The 21094-nt window shown below is 44.1% G+C and overlaps 1 protein-coding gene across 11 annotated transcripts in view; it reads right to left on the minus strand.

Annotated features, from left to right (window-relative positions):
- LOC119954657 (protein kinase C and casein kinase substrate in neurons protein 2-like) overlaps window positions 1–10222 on the minus strand; it is a 122143-nt gene extending 111921 nt beyond the window's left edge. For 8 of the 11 annotated variants that reach the window (XM_038780032.1, XM_038780031.1, XM_038780036.1 and 5 more), the window contains exon 1: window positions 10079–10222. The gene's annotated coding sequence lies outside the window, so the exon portion shown is untranslated. Of the gene's footprint in view, window positions 1–9622; window positions 9756–9842; window positions 9862–10078 lie in introns of those variants that run through there. The other 3 variants (XM_038780038.1, XM_038780029.1, XM_038780028.1) reach the window with 3 other exon arrangements.
- Between the last annotated feature and the right edge of the window lie 10872 nt (window positions 10223–21094).

Below are 21094 nucleotides of genomic sequence, written 5' to 3' on the forward strand. Positions count from 1 at the left end.
GAGAACAGTTTCTTCCCTGCGGCCATCAGACTTTTGAATGGACCTACCTCCTATTAAGTTGATCATTTCTCTACACCTTGCTATAACTGTAACATTATATTCTGTAGTCTCTCCTTCCTTCCCTATGTACAGTATGCATTGTTTGTACAGCATGCAAGAAACAAAACTTTTCACTGTATATTAATATATGTGACAATAATAAATCAAATACCTACCTGTGCACCCCCTAGCGTGGTCATTTTGACTGGTTTTCATTTTTGAAAACTAGTGGTGATTTGCACCGTCATGACATCATGTCAGTTGGGTGGCAATTGGGACTAGAGCAGAAATCACAGTTAAACCTGCCAATATGTTAATTTATGCAAATTAGGCTTAAGTCCTTCTTCAACGTGAACCTTTAAATCACCAAAGATCTCATTCTGGGATCTCATTGGCACAAATCCTGTTTTTGGCTTCTTGTGAAATTTAACATCCGTTATGGGATTTGCACCCGTGGCTAAAGTGTTTGATCAAATAAATGAGAATGTAAACAAGCTGGCCCCACTCAGTTATAAAATGAACTTTTTTTGCCCATGTTTGAGGTGATGCTATGAGATGCCATGGGTCTGGAGGCACCATTGAGGCCTCCCGAGGCCACTCCCTCCAACTGTACATCACCACTCGTGGGTCTTGTCTGCCAGTGGTTCAAGACATACACAGGGATGATGGTGGAGGAGTATGATGTCAGGCTGTTGTTTGACTTGTTCATGGACAGATTTTGCTACAAATTCCCAAATGTTTGGGAGGAGAACTTTGCAGGGTTAAGTGGGCTATGGGTCCAGTGCTTAGGTCGATGCGGGTGAGCCATCAGTTTATTTGCATATTACTTTTGTGTGGTGGTTTGATACAACTGAGTGGCTTGCTAGACAGTTAAGAGGAACCACACTGCTGTGCATCTGGAGTCACATATGGACAAGATTGTGCAAGGATGGTAAATTTCCTTCCTTATAAAGGATATTTACTAAAAATCAAGTCGTTTTATGGTCACCATTACTGACAGCAACTTTTCCTTTCAAATTTAATTATCGGAACTTAAACTCCGTAATGATTGCGTGGGTTTCGCTCCCACAACCCAAAGATGCGCAGGGTAGGTGGATTGGCCACGCTAAATTGTCCCTTAATTTTAAAAAAACTCTCTCATTACCATGGTTGGAACTGAACTCATGTCCAGTCTTCAGGATTGCTAGTCCACTAAGATAATCACAATGCTACCATAGCCTGTTATATTGATTGATGTAAATAAACATATTAAATAAAAGTGATAGCATATTGTCAGCCTATAATTTTATGGGACAAAAATCAAGATTACATTCATCTTAAAAGCATAATCTGATATAAAGCAATCTAAATATTTGACAGTTCCATGATAAAAGGGCTGTCAGATAAAATAAGAGGCTGCATATATTGCAATTGTTGATAACCTGTGTGTTGGAAATAATACAATTATTTGACTGCACTGGATCAATGCCAGACTTCGATGTATTATCCTACAAAATCAGCACATGATTCAAAGAATTTATAGGTTATTTGAGAATATTTAAAAGAATATTTTTCAAGGTTAAATATTATAGTTTGAACCATTCAACACACTACTGAACAAACAAAGCTATAAGTCAGCGCATCACTGAGTGAAACAGTTCCTGTAAACAGGAAAATAGAGAATAAACTCTTTGAATATGGATCACTTCACCAATGAAACTAAAGTAGTATTAAGTCACAACCATTAAGGTCAGATTTGAGCATCACAAAATCTGCAAGACAAACACCAGCTGTATCTTTATGACAATACAACTATTTTTGGAACCACTCAAATGAATGAAACTAACCACAAATGCCACCAGGTATTTTCCTCCCCAAAGCTATAGTTTCTAAATAAAGTTTAGAAATATCACTATTTCTCATAATTGTTGAGTTTTCATTGTAAATAACCTATTTGTAAAACATTTTGTCTGAATTAAGAATCACTCTTACTTGCCGCCGCCCGCCCCCCCCCCCCCCCCCCCCCCCCCAACCCCCCACTCCAACCCACAGGGGTTCTCACCAGTCTCTCTCTCCTCCTCCCTCACCTCCCCTCCCCCAAGGGTTCTTACCAATTTTAGCACTTTTCCTACAGGAAGCAGTTTGCATCAAATGCTGGAAGTCAAGAGACACGGTAGGGTGACTTCTTCCGCCAGTAACAGTAACACTTAACATTCTGCTCAGGACGTCCTCGTAGCGTGACAAACATCAAAATGCACTATGTGGACAGATGAGAATCTAATATCCACATTCAGCTTTGTTGTTCACTGTATCAATACGTCACCTAATCTTTAGTTTAGTATGCTTGGTTCGTGACTTTTAAATGACTTATGCCACTGCCCAATGCATCTACAGTCTTAATTTTGAGCCTTAGTATATGCATGCCACCTTAGAACTGCAGGTAATAGCAGGCCCTTTTGTAGGCAAAGGAAATACATACAAAATACCATAGTTCCCCCTCCATGTCACACATTATTAAACTGAACATATAACACTGTTCCATCAGCACAGACAAAATCCTGGAATTCCCTACCTAACTAAATTAAGGGAGTACACTCAGTGCCACATAGACTGCAATAGTTCATGAAAGCTTCCCATTCCCCTCAAGAACAAGGGAGAATAGTCAATAAATGCTGACTTGCCAGCAACACAAACAGGATGAATAAAAAGGTTGCCTTGTCCATACAAACAACCTCTCTCTAAATGTCAGAAAGACCGAGGAACTGATCATCGACGTAGGAAACGTAGTACGACACACTCCAGTCTGCATCAATGGCTCCTAAGTGGAGATGGTCGATAGTTTTAAGTTCCTGGGGGGTCACCATCACCAACAGTCTGTCCTGGCCCACTCACGTTGATGCAACAGTCAAGAAAGCCCAACAATGTCTCTACTTCCTACGGAAGCTAAAGAAATTGGGCATGCCTGCATGAACTCTCACAAACTTCTACAGATGTGCGATAGAGAGCATCCTATGCAGCTGCATCACAGCTTGGTATGACAACTGCTCGGTCCAAGATCACAAGAAAATGCAGAGTGTGGTGAACTCAGCCCAATGCAACACACAAGTTTGCCACTCTCACACTGATTCTGTCTACACCTCCCGCTGCCTCAGGAAGGCAGACAGCATTATCAGAGACCCCTCCCACCCAGGCATTGCCTTTTTCCAGGCCCTTCCATCAGGCAGAAGGAACAGAAGTCTGAAGACCTACACATCCAGACATGGGAACAGTTTCTTCCCAACAGCTACAAACTCCTCAAAGACTCCCCCCTCGGACTGATCTGCTCCCTTTAAGAACACTATTCACGACGCCCTATGCTGCTCTTGCTCATGTATTTGCGTTGCTTGGCTGCCTGTTCCGCACTGTAACCAATCACTGTTTGTCGATGTACTATCTGTCAATGCACTCTGTTGATTATTCTTTTTGTCTACTATGTACGTCCTGTGTATGTTCCTTTGGCCACAAAAAAATACTTTTCACCGTACTTCGGTTCATGTGACAATAAATCAAATCAAATATACAAATTCTGAATTTTTAGATTGATCGAATATTCAATATTGTGGGAGATTCATGGTTAAAAGCAAAAATTATATAAGTATTGACCACTAAAAAATAAAATTAAAGAATCATAGGACTGGTGAACAAAGCTGGGTTGAACCAACTCTGATTTTACGACTGACTAGCTGCTAAATAACAAGCTGGCCTTCGAAATGCAACACATGTCCTGTGCCTCTTGAAGGAGCTGATCAATTGCCAAGCGTAAACCAACTAGTACAGTAAACAGCTTAACTTCCTTCATTAGAGGCTCAACACTGGCTTTAAAATACACAAATTAAAATTGATGGGGGGAAAACAGCAAGCCTTGCAATTATATAGCACTTTTCACAACGCAAATGCACCCAAAAAAGGAAGGGGAAAATGCTGAATGGTACTAGAAAAAAATTCACAACTGCTCAAAAATGTAGCTATGATCTCGACAAGCATCCTAATGTGGCAATTTTACCATATTTACAATGGCCTGGATTTTGTCAGTGGTAAAACAATGGCATTCACAGTTGACTTTGAAAAAAGCTGCCCAGATCTAGCAATCTTTGCGATGTGAATTTGCAGAAAGATCAACATACAGAAGACACAGATTTATGGTAATTGTCAAGAGAACCAAATGGAACAAGCAAAAGAGCGGAGGAAAACATTACTTGAGCAGCAAGGTTTTAGAATCTGAATAAATACTTGTGGCTGAAAATTTGCAAGGCCGAAGATGGAGCAGGGAAATGGGACTGGTTGGATAGCTTTTTCAAAGTGTCGACACAGGCATAGTGGGCCAAATAGCCTCCTCCTCTTCCATATTATTCTACGTTACAACATTAATTTGAACCAGAAGCCAAGTCAAAGAGATGAGATACCCCACAACAGTGATGTCATCAAAGTAAACAGCCAATCACACTAAAAAGTTCTCTGACAGCAAACCAGGAAGCAAAATACACTATTCAAAAATTGGAATGTGACACAGTGGTTAGTACTGCTGCCTCACGGCGCCAAGGACCCAGGTTCAATCCCGGCCCCAGGACACTGTCCGTGTGGAGTTTGCACATTCTCCCTGTATTTGGGGAAAAGAAGAATTGGGTACTCTAAATTATATTACACAAACATCAGGGCCAGAGAGATTCTTCAGTAGTAGTTATGACAATGTAAATTTTTAGTTGCACATCATTATCAAGGTGCAACTTTTGAGGGATTCCGAACCAATATTACAGTGTAAAAAGGGGAGATTCCCATCATGCTGTGATTTCTACTTGATTTCCACATGCACAAATTTCAACATTGTGTCTCTGGAGGAGAACAGAATCACTGACCGCAACTTCTGTATTTCTAATTTTCATTGCACACATGCAGCCTCCAAAAGTTGTAGTTTCAGAAAAGCAATGACGGTGAACAGAGTTCTGCCATCATTACAACCGAAACATTCGGGCTAAAAGATTTATTAATTTAAACAGAACTACTTGCTCAAACAATGGAGATGAAAGAAAATTTTAATTTAGGATAGTCAGCAACTCAAATGATACTCTAAAGCCCACAAACTTAATATTCAAGTAGCTTGTGGCCATGACCTCAACCCTAAAACCAGATTACAGCCTTCTTATGCCGAGACAGTTTTAATTTATATTTACATTTGTTTCAGGTACATTCAATTTTGTGACATTGTTGCAAGTAACTGCACCATTTAGACTCGGTAGGCCAGCTATGTTTGCATAGGTATAAATTTGTCAACGAGTCTGCACAAAAATCCTTAACTCCTTAAAATTTGTACAAAACATAATAGTAAACAGTGAAAATTAGATAGGATTTTAGTCATCTCAGGAGTTACAGATTACATTTTTTTTCTTTAATCTTTTCATCAGGTCTGGGCACCACTGTGTAGGTCAGTATTTGTTGCCTATTCCCAAAATGAGCGGCTCACTGGACCATTCCAGAAAGCAGCAAGGGTCATCCGCATCGCTGTGGGTCTGGAGTCACATGTAGGCCAGACAGGGCAAGGATGGCAGATTTCCTGCTCTAAAAGATAGTAACAAACCACATAGGTTTTACAACAATTGATAATAGTGCCATAGTTTATGGAGGAGAGGTTCTGGTGTGAAGTGCTCCGGAGAGTGAATGCCTCCACGTTGCGCGCGAGGTTGGGGCTGATACAGCTGAAGGTGACATATAGAGCACACCTCACAAGGGCGAGGATGAGCCGGCTCTTTGAGGGGATAGAAGATGTGTGTGAACGTTGCAGGAGGGGGCCCGCAAATCACATTCCTATGTTTTGATTCCATCCAAAGCTGGAGGATGACTGGAAGGAGGTTGTTAGGGTAATCTCTAAAGTGGTGCATGTGAAACTGGACCCGGGCCTTCGGAAGGCCATATTCGGGGTGTCGGACCGGCGGGGTTGGAAACGGGCGAGGAGGCAGATGTTGTAGCCTTCGCCTTGTTGATCGCCCAAAGCAGATCCTGCTGGAATGGAGAGCAACCTCTCCACCCTGTACCCTGGTAGAACATAGAATATTACAGCGCAGTACAGGCCCTTCGGCCCTCGATGTTGCTCCGACCTGTGAAACCACTCTAAAGCCCATCTACACTATTCCCTTATCATCCATCTGTTTATCCAATGACCATTTAAATGCCCTTAATGTTGGCGAGTCCACTACTGTTGCAGGCAGGGCATTCCACGCCCTGACTACTCTCTTGAGTAAAGAACCTACTTCTGACATCTGTCCTATATCTATCTCCCCTCAATTTAAAGCTATGTCCCCTCGTGCTAGCCATCACCATCCGAGGAAAAAGGCTCTCACTGTCCACCCTATCTAATCCTCTGATCATCTTGTATGCCTCAATTAAGTCACCTCTTAACCTTCTTCTCTCTAACAAAAACAACCTCAAGTCCCTCAGCCTTTCCTCATAAGATCTTCCCTCCATACCAGGCAACATCCTGGTAAATCTCCTCTGCACCCTTCCCAATGCTTCCACATCCTTCCTATAATGCGGCGACCAGAACTGCACGCAATATTCCAAATGCGGCCGCTCCAGAGTTTTGTACAGCTGCAACATGACCTCATGGCTCCGAAGCTCAATCCCTCAATAAAAGCTAACACACCGTACGCCTTCTTAACAACCCTATCAACCTGGGTGGGAACTTTCAGGGATCTATGCACATGGACACTGAGATCTCTCTGCTCATCCACAATACCAAGAATCTTACCATTAGCCCAGTACTCTGTATTCCTGTTACTCCTTCCAAAATGAATCACCTCACACTTTTCTGCATTAAACTCCATTGCCACCTCTCAGCCCAGCTCTGCAGCTCATCTATGTCCCTCTGTAACTTGTAACACCCTTCCGCACTGTCCACAACTCCACCGACTTTAGTGTCATCTGCAAATTACTCACCCATCTTTCTACGCCCTCCTCCAGGTCATTTATAAAAATGACAAACAGCAGTGGCCCTAAAACAGATCCTTGTGGTACACCACTAGTAGCTGAACTCCAGGCTGAACAATTGCCATCAACCACCACCCTCTGTCTTCTTACCAATTTCTGATCCAAACTACTAAATCACCCTGAATCCCATGCCTCCATATTTTCTGCAATAGCCTACCGTGGGGAATCTTATCAAACGCTTATACACCACATCAACTGCTTTACCATCATCCACCTGTTTGGTCACCTTCTCAAAGAACTCAATAAGGTTTGTGAGGCACAACCTACCCTTCACAAAACCGTGTTGACTATCCCTAATCAAATTATTCCTTTCTAGATGATTATAAATCCTATCTCTTATAAACCTTTCCAAGACTTTGCCCACAACAGAAATAAGGCTCACTGGTCTATAGTTACCAGGGTTGTCTCTACTCCCCTTCTTGAACAAGGGGACAACATTTGCTATCCTCCAGTCTTCTGGCACTATTCCTGTAGACAATGACAACATAAAGATCAAAGCCAAAGGCTCAGCAATCTCCTCCCTAGCTGCCCAGAGAATCCTTGGATAAATCCCATCCGGCCCAGGGGACTTATCTATTTTCACACTTTCCAGAATTGCTAACACCTCCTCCTTATGAACCTCAAGCCCTTCTGGTCTAGTAACCTGTAACTCAGTATTCTCCTCGACAACATTGTCTTTTTCCTGTGTGAATACTGACAAGGAATACTCCCTCCCTTGACCACTTCCTCCCTGCCTGACAGGTACATACTTATCAAAGACACGCAGCAGCTGTTCCTTGAACAAGCTCCATATTTCAATTGTGCCCATCGCCTGCAGTTTCCTTCCCCATCCTATGCATCTTAAGTCTTGTCCCATCTCATCATAATTGCCTTTCCCCCAGATATAACTCTTGCCTGCGGTATATACCTATCCCTTTCCATCGTTAAAGTAAACATAACCAAACTGTGGTCACTATCACCAAAGTGCTCACCTACCTCCAAATTTAGCACCTGTCCTGGTTCATTACCCAGTACCAAATCCAATGTGGTCTCACCTCTTGTTGGCCTATCTACATACTGCGTCAGGAAACCCTCCTGCACACATTGGAAAAAAAGGACCCATCTAAAGTACTCGAACTATAGCGTTTCCAGTCAATATTTGGAAAGTTAAAGTCCTCCATAACAACTGCCCTGTTACTTTCGCTCCTATCCAGAATCATCTTTGCAATCCTTTCCTCTATATCTCTGGAACTATTCGGAGGCCTATAGAAAACTCCCAACACCGTAACCTCTCCTTTCCTGTTTCTTACCTCAGCCCAAACTACCTCAGTGGATGAGTCCTTATCAAACATCCTTTCTGCCACCATAATACTGTCCTTGACTAACAATGCCACCCTCTCCCTCTTTTACCACCTTCCCTGAGCTTACTGAAATATCTAAACCCCGGAACCTGCAACAACCATTTCTGTCCCTGCTCTATCCATGTCTCCGAAATGGCCACAACATCGAAGTCCCAGGCACCAACTCATGCTGCAAGTGGCAGGGGGACCTTTGGAATTCTTGACTCTTAAGAAAGTTAAGTTTGAACTGAGGGGAAGGATGGAGGGGTTCTACAATTCATGGGTGTTATTCATTATGCACTTTCAAGAATTGGATAACATTGAACATTAGTTTTTTTTGGGGGGTGGAGACTATGTGTTAATGGTGACTATGGGTGATTCTGGATTCCCTTTTGTTATTTGTTTATGTTAACATGTGGGCAGTTGTTTGGGGGTTGGTGAGAGAATGGGATTGTTGTTGAAATGGGGATTGACATTATATCCATTACTGCTTATTGTTTATTGTTGGTGGGTGCAAATTTGGGAGAAAATGTGAAAAAGGAGAATAAAAATATATATTTTTTTAAAAATAGTGCCATGGTTATCACTGAGATTAGTTTTATACTCCAGATTTAACAACTGAATTTAAATGCCACAAGCTGCTGTAATGAGATTCAAATCCTGTGGACTACAGTTCAGAGACATTGCCACTATGCCACCACCTCCCACTTGATGTAATGCGATCCTCATGGAACACACCTTGTTACAGCCATCAAAATACTCAAGTTCCCAAGGAGATCTACTTTAGAAATGAAGGTGGAACAGTGACGCAATATTTAATGTTAGTTAGCCTGATTATTATTCAACAATAAATACGCCCATGCATGGAAATTATCGACAGGGACACATTTGGGCGAAAATGATTCTGAACAAATACACTTTTGAAATAAAAGCCCACCCTTTGTAAAACTCAATAAACATAATCTACACATCCTCTCACAGAATCAAATGCATTAGTCGCTGAGTGGGGGAGAAAAAGACTCAACGTCCCACCTGAAGTTCAGCTTCAACAAGATAAGGGAATGATTAAAGAGCCAATTAACCTTGTTGGCGTTTTTAAATAGCACTGCATGGCTGGTTTATGACTTCCAGAAACACATTCCACCAAAGACCTTGAAAGTGGACAAGAAAACCTTGTGCGATAGGTTATTTTAGAAACCTGCAAATCATAAGACCTGGAACAGGGGCGGAGAACTTCCGTTCATGTTGTACAAACACAATTCCCTGACCTGATCGCAAGCGGATCTGTGACCTTGGAATAAATGGGAAGGTTTCGCTGCTTTTTTTTTTAAGATACCCAACAACGGCGCGGGGGAAGAGGGCCGTCTGTCCGCAGGTTGGAACCGGACATGAACGTCGCTTGTAACAAGAACAAGGCAAATCCAGAACACATACCAACACAATTGCGTCACCTGATGCAAGCAGAAAACTCCCAGAACAAACTCTCACCTTTGAACTTTTTCTCGGGTTGGGTGGGACGGCACGGGTTTATTTCAATCCCAATCTAAAACAGTCACTTACTATCGCCCAGCCCGATCACCTGCTCCAACAATTCCCCCTGGTAGTTAGCGAGGCCTTTTCCTTCCTTCCCTCCCTCCGTCCGATTCTCTACAAAAAGCTCTTTTACAAACCGCACGGCAGCTCGAAACCCAGCCCACCAGTTATTGAAATCTCCCCATCCTCACCCGTCAAAAGGCTGCTTTGTACGTTGCTGGTCTTGTTCTGCACTGACTGACTGACTGACTGACAGAATCCGCCACCGCCTCCCGATCGCTTTCCCTTCTCTCTCTCTGGCAGCAACACCCCGACGTGCGCGCCGCCACCCGACGTGCGCGCCGCCACCCGACGTGCGCGCCGCCACCCGACGTGCGCGCCGCCACCCGACGTGCGCGCCGCCACCCGACGTGCGCGCCGCCACCCGACGTGCGCGCTGCCACCCCGGCTTCCCCCGCCTCCCGGCGTGCGCGCGCCACCCCGGCTTCCCCCGCCTCCCGGCGTGCGCGCGCCACCACGGCTTCCCCCGCCCCCGCCACCGTCCAGCCCCGCGTGCACTCCGGCACCGTGGAACCCGCTCGGCTGTTGACACTGGGACGGGATCTCGGTCGTTGCTGACATTTCAGTCACTCCGACAGCAAAACACATGCAACTGAGTGCAGTGGGGATGCGGGAACACAGAAACCTGTGTGTGCACGCAAATATTTGCAGATGGCAGGACGAGCTGCACATGATCCTTGAATTTATAATCCGAGGCATAAAAGTACAAAAGCACGGATCTAAACCACTTGTGCCCCCCTTTTTTTGCTGGCGAATTGCATCCGATCCTGAGCACCAGACGTTAGGAAGGTTTTTAGAGGAAATTTACCAAAATTATATCGCTTACATACTGGGGTTAAAACATGTGCATGGAGTGATTTATAGCTTTGTTTGTTCTTTCACGGGATGTGAGTGTTGCTGGCTATATATTTTTTCCCCATCCTTAAAAGTTTCAAACCAGTGGTTAGCACTGCTACCTTACGGTGTCTTACACGGGTTCAATCCAGGCTCTGTGTCACTGTCCGTGTGGAGTTAGCACATTCTCCCCGTGTCTGCGTGGGTTTCACCTCCACAACCCAAAGATGTGCAGGCTATGTGGAATGGCCACGCTAAATTGTCCCTTAATTGGAAAAAATAATTGGATACTCTAAATTTATTTTTAAAAAACAAAAACAGTTTCAAAGCCAATGCGCAGAGGGAAAACCCTTAATCCGTATAATTTTGGTTGCTCCAAAAATCAATTCAAATTGAATCCAGTTTATGGTCTCCATGAGAAAGACATCCAAGATCCAATCAGCCAAGAAAAAGCCTTTGGTCGGGCAGCACGGTGGCACAGTGGGTTAGCCCTGTTGCCTCACGGTGCTGAGGTCCCAGGCTCTGGGTCACTGTCCGTATGGAGTTTGCACATTCTCCCCATGTTTGCGTGGGTTTCACCCCCATAACGCACAGATGTGCAAGGTAGGTGGATTGAACACGCTAAATTGCCCCTTTATTTGAAATAAAATGAATTGGGTGCACTAAATTTATAAAAAAAAGAAAAGAAAAAGCCTTTGGGCTTGATCTGACACTTGATCAGCCAGGTGTTGCTGGCTATATTGCTTAATCTATACATTTTGCTATTTTGCCCATTACCACCCCTGAGAATTATTGAAATGGACACAAAACCTTACTGATGCATTTATGGAATTCCCTCAACAACTATAGGGTTTCTCTGCATTTTGTTCGAAATCACTTCAACAACGATTGCAAATGTCAGAAATGAACAAAGTACACAAAAGAAAATGTACTAGAAATTAAAAGGGAAAAGCTTCAGAATTCTGCAGCAACCTCATGACCAGGAAGGAAGCTGGCTTCCGGAAATTTTGTGGCTGGTAGCAGAAGAAGTTGTAGTGAAACCATTGGGAAGGATAATAAATAATCAAATATGATAGTTGCTAATCCGCAATCAGGAAAAAATAATAACCAACCTGCCTCAATGATCAACAAAATACACGTCACTCCCTCAGCCAGAGAGCAAGAATTCCAACACTCCACCCAACCCTGTTGAAGAGCTGGAGAATATTCTTGGTCCAGTAGTCTGTATGAATAAGAGAACAGAAACAAAATGTGCAGCAAAGTAGATCACTCCACTACCCTCCAACCAGAAGCTGGATAAGAAGCAATCCTGCCCCCACTCACCATGAGATAGAATAGAGAAGGTTCGTGCCTATCCTCCATCTTATCTCACAAAATTCTGGCTGGGACAGCAAGATCACTTCCCGACATTCTAGAGTCACCCACTCTAGTTGGGTGACACCTGTATACATGTCATCCTACTGCATAGCACCTTATCATGTGACATCCGCAAATATTATTGTGACTCTCTATCTAATTAGTACAAAGAACAATGTATTTCATGTTTGAGGTACTTCTCACAAGGCACACCAACTTAAATTCTCAGCCCCAGTATTTTTAAACCACTCTTTGGGCAGAATTTAAGAAAGGAGCATTTTCAAAGAATAATAGAAATGACAGCAAGAAGGAAGCCTTTCAGCCCCCAGAGCCTTCACCGGTGACGGGCTCTCTTCAACTCCCACATCTCAGTTAATAAAAGAAATATACTGTGGATGCTGAACGCTTAGAATAATCTAATAATCTTTATTGTCACAAGTAGGCTTGCTTTAACACTGCAATGAAGTTACTGCAATGAAAAGCCCCTAGTCACCACACTATGGCACCTGTTCGGGTACACAGAGGGAGAATTCAGAATGTCCAATTCACCAAACAGCACGTCTTTCTGAAAAAAAACCCAGAAAATGCTGGAAAACCTCAGCAGCTCTGGCAGCATCTGGGTTTTTCCAGCATTTTCTGTTTTTATCCCATATCCCAGTTTCTCTCTTTCCAGATTCATCATCTCCCATCTCTCTCTCTCTCTATGACTCTTGATTTTTCCCAGCATACTGGATTTCAGGATAGACTCCCAGATATCTGAACCGGTCCCTGACTACTTTAAATGACAATGCTCCAAGATTGGCTCCCCGACCCGCCAAATTCACCGGAAACACCTCACTCTTTCCGACATTGAGCTTATAGCCCAGGAAGGCCCCAAATCTCTCTAGTATGTCCATAATTCTCCCCATATTCTCCAATGGGTCAGACACGAACAGCAGCAAGACATTGGCATACAGTGACACCCAGTGTTCCCTACTCTTCCTCACAACCCTCTGCCACTCTACTGACCACCTAAGGGCCATCGCCAAGGGCTGTATCGCCAGTACGAACAACAGCGGTGACAACGGCACCCCTGCCTCTTTCCCCCATGCAGCTCGCCTTCTCCGCGATCACAGAGACCACCACCTCTGGCACCCGCCCGTTCAAGAAGGCCATGATCACGTTTAATAACCGCCTGATGTTACTGGAAAGCTGCCTGCCCTTTATGAAACCTGTTTGGCCCTCTGTAACTACCTCCGGAACACATCCTCCCATCCTCCTCGCCACTAACTCGGCCAATACTTTCACATCCGCTTTTAGTAATGAAATGGACCTGTATGACCCACAGGTCCTTCCCCTTCTTCAGGATTAACGTAATCGACGCTTGGGTCAGTGTCTCTGATATCTTCCCCTTCTCCAGCACCTCGCTAAACCCCCATCAAATGTGGTGTCAACTCCGTCACAAATTCCTTACAGAACTCCGCCAGGTAGCCATCCGGTGTCGTGGCCTACCCTGACATCATCCCTCTTATGCTATCCATCACCTCTTTCAGCCCTAGCGCCTGCCTCCTGTCCTCATCCAGTCTTGGGAATTCCAGCTTATCAAAAAACCGCCCCATATCCCCTTTCTCACCACACGGCCCGGCCCTATATAACTCCCTGAATGCCTCGTTAATCTTCCCCGGCTCCAACACTACCTCCCCCTTCCCTGTCCTGACCCTCAAAATTTCCCTGGACGTGGTGTGCATCCATCACTGATGGGATGCCATACGGCTCGCCTTCTCTCCATACTCATATTGCACCCCACAGACCCTTTGTAGTTGCCCCATGCCTTCCCTGTCATCAACCAATCAAACTGCCCCTGTAACCTCTTTCTCTCCACCACTCGAGGGCATCCAAATATTTTCTGCCCACTGTCCAGCTCGTCTATCTCGCCCAAGAATCATCCATATTCCTCCCTCCTCCTTCTGTCTCTGTGCACCTCCGCCTCTCAAAATGTGCCCGCCGATATCTCTCCCTTTTGATTCAACTCTACAGTCTCTGATGACCCATCACACCTTCTCACAGAATCCTTTGTCCGTCAAAAGCCCCAAATCCAACCTCTGAACTCTACTCCTGCCTCGAGCTATGGCTCCAACCAGTGTGACACATGGTCTGAGATCATGATTCCTACATACTCCATCCCCACCAAAACTGCTTGGCTCACTACAAAAAAGTAAATTCTAGAGAGTATACGTTGTACACGTGCGAGAAGAAGTACTCCCTCACCCCCGGGTTCCTAAACCTTCATTCCACGATTCCCATCCTTTCCATAAACCCTCCCAGCTCCCAGAGGCTTTTCACAGTAACTTCATTGAAACCTACTTGTGATAATAAGCGATTATTTTTATTAGCTCCTTTGCCATCCTCAACCTTGCCATTGACTTTGGGCTTGACCTATCCACCCTTGATTCCAGCACGGAGTTAAAATCACAGCCCTCTCAGAACCTTAAATGTTTCAATGAGATCACAGAATCGCAGAAAATTACAGTGCAAAAGAGGCCCTTTGGCACATCGAGCCTTATCGACACATGAAAAACACCTGACCTACTTCTCATTCTTCTAAAATCCAGAGCGTATAGGTCCTTTCGACTCAAGTCTCTTTCTTCATCACTCTCACCGTAGAATTAGCTAGTGGACCTTTGTTGCATCCTTTTTAAGGCAAGTATATCTTTCCTTTGATACAGAGATCAAAACTTTGCATGGTGTCCCAGGTATCGTCTCACTAGAGCCTATATAATTTCAGCAACATTTTCTCACTGTAATATTCCAACCCACTTGCACTAAAGGTTGCCATGTGCCTTCCTAATTGCTTGCCGTACCTGCACATTAACTTCTGTTTGTGTACTACGCAGAGTGGTTAGGATTTGGAATGCACTGCCTGGGAGTATGGTAGGGGCAGATTCAATGTAGGGTTTCAAAAGAGAAGTATAACTACGTAAGGCAGGTCATGCCTAACTAATTTAGTGGAATTTTTTGAGGACATTACCAGTGCAGTAGATAACGGGGAGCCGATGGATGTGGTATATCTGGATTTCCAGAAAGCCTTTGACAAGGTGCCACACAAAAGGTTGCTGCATAAGATAAAGATGCATGGCATTAAGGGTAAAGTAGTAGCATGGATAGAGGATTGGTTAATTAATAGAAAGCAAAGAGTTGGGATAAATGGGTGTTTCTCTGGTTGGCAATCAGTAGCTAGTGGTGTCCCTCAGGGATCCGTGTTGGGCCCACAATTGTTCACAATTTACATTGATGATTTGGAGTTGGGGACCAAGGGCAATGTGTCCAAGTTTGCAGATGACACTAAGATGAGTGGTAAAGCGAAAAGTGCAGAGGATACTGGAAGTCTGCAGAGGGATTTGGATAGGTTAAGTGAATGGGCTCGGGTCTGGCAGATGGAATACAATGTTGACAAATGTGAGGTTATCCATTTTGGTAGGAATAACAGCAAACGGGATTATTATTTAAACAATAAAATATTAAAGCATGCCGCTGTTCAGAGAGACTTGGGTGTGCTAGTGCATGAGTCACAGAAGGTTGGTTTACAAGTGCAACAGGTGATTAAGAAGGCAAATGGAATTTTGTCCTTCATTGCTAGAGGGATGGAGTTTAAGACTAGGGAGGTTATGTTGCAATTGTATAAGGTGTTAGTGCGGCCACACCTGGAGTATTGTGTTCAGTTTTGGTCTCCTTACTTGAGAAAGGACGTACTGGCGCTGGAGGGTGTGCAGAGGAGATTCACTAGGTTAATCCCAGAGCTGAAGGGGTTGGATTATGAGGAGAGGTTGAGTAGACTGGGACTGTACTCGTTGGAATTTAGAAGGATGAGGGGGGATCTTATAGAAACATTTAAAATTATGAAGGGAATAGATAGGATAGATGCGGGCAGGTTGTTTCCACTGGCGGGTGACAGCAGAACTAGGGGGCATAGCCTCAAAATAAGGGGAAGTAGATTTAGGACTGAGTTTAGGAGGAACTTCACCCAAAGGGTTGTGAATCTATGGAATTCCTTGCCCAGTGAAGCAGTTGAGGCTCCTTCATTACATGTTTTTAAGGTAAAGATAGATAGTTTTTTGAAGAATAAAGGGATTAAGGGTTATGGTGTTCGGGCCGGAAAGTGGAGCTGAGTCCACAAAAGATCAGCCATGATCTAATTGAATGGCGGAGCAGGCTCGAGGGGCCAGATGGCCTACTCCTGCTCCTAGTTCTTATGTTCTTATGTAAAGTGCTATGACCGGGTGAGGAAAGTTGCAAGGACTCCCATTTCCCCCCCACACCTTGCTTGATTGTAACAGATTTTTAAAATATATATTTAAAAGGATGAATGTGCCAAACCAGTGTGTACTTAACTGTTTACATGCTGATTGTAAAGAACTCAAACAGACAGGATTTCTTGAGTTCAAACAAGGAGGGTTAGTTTTTATTGTGCTAAATGTTCACCCAGGTAAAGGTAGCAAAATATTAACACACACACACACACGTTTGTTAGTGGACAATTATGAGTCAACCACATGATGGCAGACCAGGTAAGGATGGCAGATTTCCTTCCCTGAAGGACATTAGTGAATCAGATGAGTTTTTACAACAACCAGTGATAGTTTCATGGCCATTGTTACTAAGACTAGCTTTCAAATTCCAAATGTATTAATTGAATTTAAATTCCATAATGACCCCAGAGCATTAGCCTGCCCCCCTGGATTGTTAGTCCAGTGATATTACTGCAACACCACTACCTCCCCACAGGATTTCTCTGCTTGCTGCCCAAATTCTGATATAAGCTAACAGGTTTCAGTTTTGTTGAGAGAGAGACACTTTTCCAGACTGCTGCAAAGCAAGCAGTGTTTTTTATAATAAAAGACATTTCATTGCCAACTTCCAGAAGCTTGACCAACTTGCTGTTGCAACTTATCAGTTGACCTCTGTCAGCCATCTTAAGTCAGTGGTTTTGATTCAACAGTCGAAACTGCCTTTTTTATGCGAGTCCAACAGATTAAATTAAAATTTAATATTTGGCATTAACAGCTCCGTAACAAAGAGAAAAATAAATCAAGGGCTATGGAGAAAAGAGGGGGAAGTGGGACGAGGTGAATTGCTCTTGCACAGAGCCAACATGGACAAAATACATTGAATGGCCCCCTTCTGTGGTGTCGCCATTCAATGAATCTAAAATCCCTCTTAACACCAACATTAACAGTTCTCACCATTGATGTCAGTACTGGGAGTACTGGTTTTCTTAATTTTTATAATGACTTAGGTTTGCATGCGGAGGTCACAATTTCAAAGTTTGTAGATTTCACAAAACATGAAAGTATCATGAATTTTGAGGATAGTGATAGATTCCTAGAAGACATGATTATAGAATGGGCTGCCGAAATTTAACAGAAGTGCAAAGTGATATTTTGATCAAAAGAATAAGGAAAGTCCATATAAATTATAGGATTCAATTCTAAAAAGGGTTGCAGGAAGAGGGAGACCCAAGTATATATGTGCACAAATCATTATAGGTGTATGCAGAGGGTGAAAACGAGCTTAAATAGTCATACAGAATCCTGAGCTTTATTAGTAGAGGCATATTGTACAAAAGTATGGAAGCTATGATTAACCTTTGTAGAACACTGCATCAGCTTGAACTGGAGTAATGTGTTCAATTCTGAGCACTGCACTTTAGAAAGGATGTGATGTGTTAGTGAGGGTGCAGAAATGTTTTACAAGAATGGTTCCAGGGATGAGGGGCTTCAGTTACATGAATAGATTGGAGCGGTTGAGGCAGCTCTCCTTAAAGAATACAAGGTTGAGAGGAGATTTGATAGAAGTGTTCCAAATCACGAGGGGGGGTCTAGACAGAGTAGATAAGAGAGAAAACGTGCCCAGTGGTGGAATCGTTGAGAAGACAAATTTAAAGTGATCGGCACAAGAACCAAAAGCAACACGAGATAAAACCTTTTACACAATAAGTGATTAGGAATTGGAATGCACTGGCTGAGGGGATGGTGGGGGAAGATTCAATCATGGTTTTCAAATAGGAATTGGATAAGCACCAGGAGAGAAACAAATTGCAGGGATACAGATTAAGGGCCTCAAGTGAGCTGATTGTTCTGGCAGAGCTGACAAGGGCTTGATGGGCTGAATAGTCTCCTTCTGTACTGAAATAATTCTATTTGGAAAATATTTTATTTTTCTGTTTTTTCTATCAAGGATAATAACCTCATTATTTACCACATTATACTCCATCTGCCATCTTCTTGCCAACTTATTCATTTATATCCCTTTGCGAGTCATTGGGCAGAACCCTACCACCCAAGTCCCTGACACAATGGCAGGATGATTTTTGGGTTTGAAACCATGCTCTGCACAGTGCAAACTAGTTGTCATTCCACCTCTGGACACGCTGACCAGATAGGGAAGGCAGAGAGGATGGTTCACCCATTTTGTCCCAGGATGAATTTCCAGTTAAAGGGATGATGACATATGTCAGAAAGGTTCACGGCCCTTGGGTTTTACAGGCTACAGCAACTACAGAAATGGAGATCGATCTCTCTTTTATCTGGAGGTCTGCTGTGGGATCTGAGGGGCAGAGTGAGCTGTGCCCTAGCAAGGACAAGAGAACCTCCCCAACTAAGCAGGTATGGATGGAAGTGGCCAAAAAAAGACAGCAGCATCTAGAACCTCAGGAGGGAATGAGAAATGAGTGACGTTACACATTCAGGTTGCCAAACCTCACATTCTGACTTGCCTGCCATCCACTTGTATGATATACCTCAGGTCAACATACCTTGCAACTCCATTAGTTTATCTCTGTAGGCACTCCCTTCATTTCTCTCTCTGTGGGCACCTCGCATCCCATAAGACCCTCCTAAATTCCTACTCGCTCTCAGCTTACTGCCCCCTTACTCTGCTACCACAGTAACCCTCCACAAATGATGTACTTCCCTCCTCTGCACACAAGTCATTATGAGCACTCATTTCTCTCCTTGCAGAAGAGCGCACATCTTGGTGAAAAGCAGAGAGCCGGTGGGGGGGGGGGGGGTTGGAGGTGTAGTGGTCCTCCACTGGGAGGCAGTTTTTCAGCTGCTTACAATGCGCGGCTATCTGTTCAACTGGGAAGATGATGATGGGGTTAATGCTCCGGCTGCATTCCACCTCACTGCAAATCCCGTTATGCCCAGAAAGGGAGTTGTGCCAGGCGGCTGCCAGTTTCCAATGCTCCCGACCCACTCTAGCTGGTCAGATCTGATTCACACCCTCACTGACCGTGAACCAGATTAGCACATTTAAATTGCAGGATCGGTTTTAAGATTGATTGTCCAAGCTCCTGCAACTTCCTCAGTCGTCGGTGCAATGTGAAGCCAGTGCAAACACACTGGTCTCCACAAATAGTTTTGCTGAAATTGAGGGAGAGATTGTTGTCATTACACCACTTTACTCGGGTTCTGTATCTCCCTCCTGTATTCTGACTTACTATTGTTCGAGATCCGACCCACTACGGTCGTGTCATCAGCAAACTTGTAGATGGAGTTGGAGCCAAATTTTGCCACGCAATCATGTGTATCTTGGGAGTATAATAGGGGGCTAAGTATGCAGCCTTGTTGGTCCCCGGTATAGAATACTATCGAGGTGTAGTTGTTTATCCTTACCTATTGTGGTCTATGGGTCAGAAAGTCAAGGATCCAGTTGCAGAGTGAGGAGCCAAGTCCAAGTCCTAGGTTTTGGAGCTTTGATAGGAGCTTGGCTGGAATTATGGTATTGAACGTGGAGCTGTAATCAATAAATAGGAGTCTGACGTAGGAGTCCTTGTTGTCGGGATGCTCCAGGAGCGAGTGTACAGCCAAGGAGATGGTGTCTGCTGTGGACCGATTGTAGTGGTATGTGAATTGCAACAGACCTAGGCATTCTGGGAGTATGGAGTTGATGCGCCTCATGACCAACCTCTTGAAGCACTTCAATACGATTGATGTCAAAGCCACCAGATGACAGTCGTTAAGGCACGTTGCCTGGTTCTTCTTTGATGGTGGTCTTCTTGAAGCAGGTGGGGACCTCAAACGGAGTAGGGAGAGGTTGAAGATGTCCGCAAACACATCTGCCAGGTGGTCCGGGCAAGATCGGACTGCACGATCAGGGACCCTGTCAGGATCCTTCACCTTCCGAGTGTTCATTTTCAAGAAGGCCAATCTGACTTTGGAAGCTTTGATGGTGGGTATAGGTGGGTCAAGAGCTGCTGGGGGGAGTTGACAGTTTGATGGTTTCCTGCTCAAACCGAGCATAGAATACATAGTTCATCGGGGAGGGATGCACTACTTGGCTTCGCTTTGTAACCCATTATGTTTTTTAAGCTTCGTCACAACCGACGAGCATATATTAGTCTGCGACTCTAGCTTGGTCTGATATCTCTTGGCATCCCTGATGAATTTGCGGCGGTCATACCCAGATTTCTTGTATTAGGTCAGGGTCACCTGACTTGAATGCCTCAGACCTGGCCTTCAGTAGGGAGTCAATTTCCCAATTAAGCCATGGCTTCTGTCCAGTTGGGGAACGTACATACTACTTTCTTTGGCACGCAGTCTTCTACATGTTTGCTGATAAAGTCTGTGATGGTGGTGGCATACCCATTTAAGTTGGTCGCCGAGTTCTTAACTATGGAAGTCCAGTGACTCCAAGCAGTCAGGTAGGAGCTCTTCTGTTGCCTCAGACCAGTGTTGCACTACCGTCTTAACTGGATTCTTCCGCTTAAGTTTCTGCCGGGAAAAGGAGCACCGTCTTATTGCCGTGACCCACCCCATCCCTAATCTCCATTCTTACAGCACTTTTGCATGTAATCTCAAATATCCTTGAATTTAGTCACTGCAGCATGCTGTCAGCTACCAAGACCCAAAGCTCTGGATTTCCCTCCCCCAATAGTAGTGTACTGTGGTGAATGTGATTCACACCGGATTATAACCTGT

Source organism: Scyliorhinus canicula, chromosome 20 (assembly GCF_902713615.1).
Source record: "Scyliorhinus canicula chromosome 20, sScyCan1.1, whole genome shotgun sequence".
Lineage (NCBI taxonomy): Eukaryota > Metazoa > Chordata > Chondrichthyes > Carcharhiniformes > Scyliorhinidae > Scyliorhinus > Scyliorhinus canicula.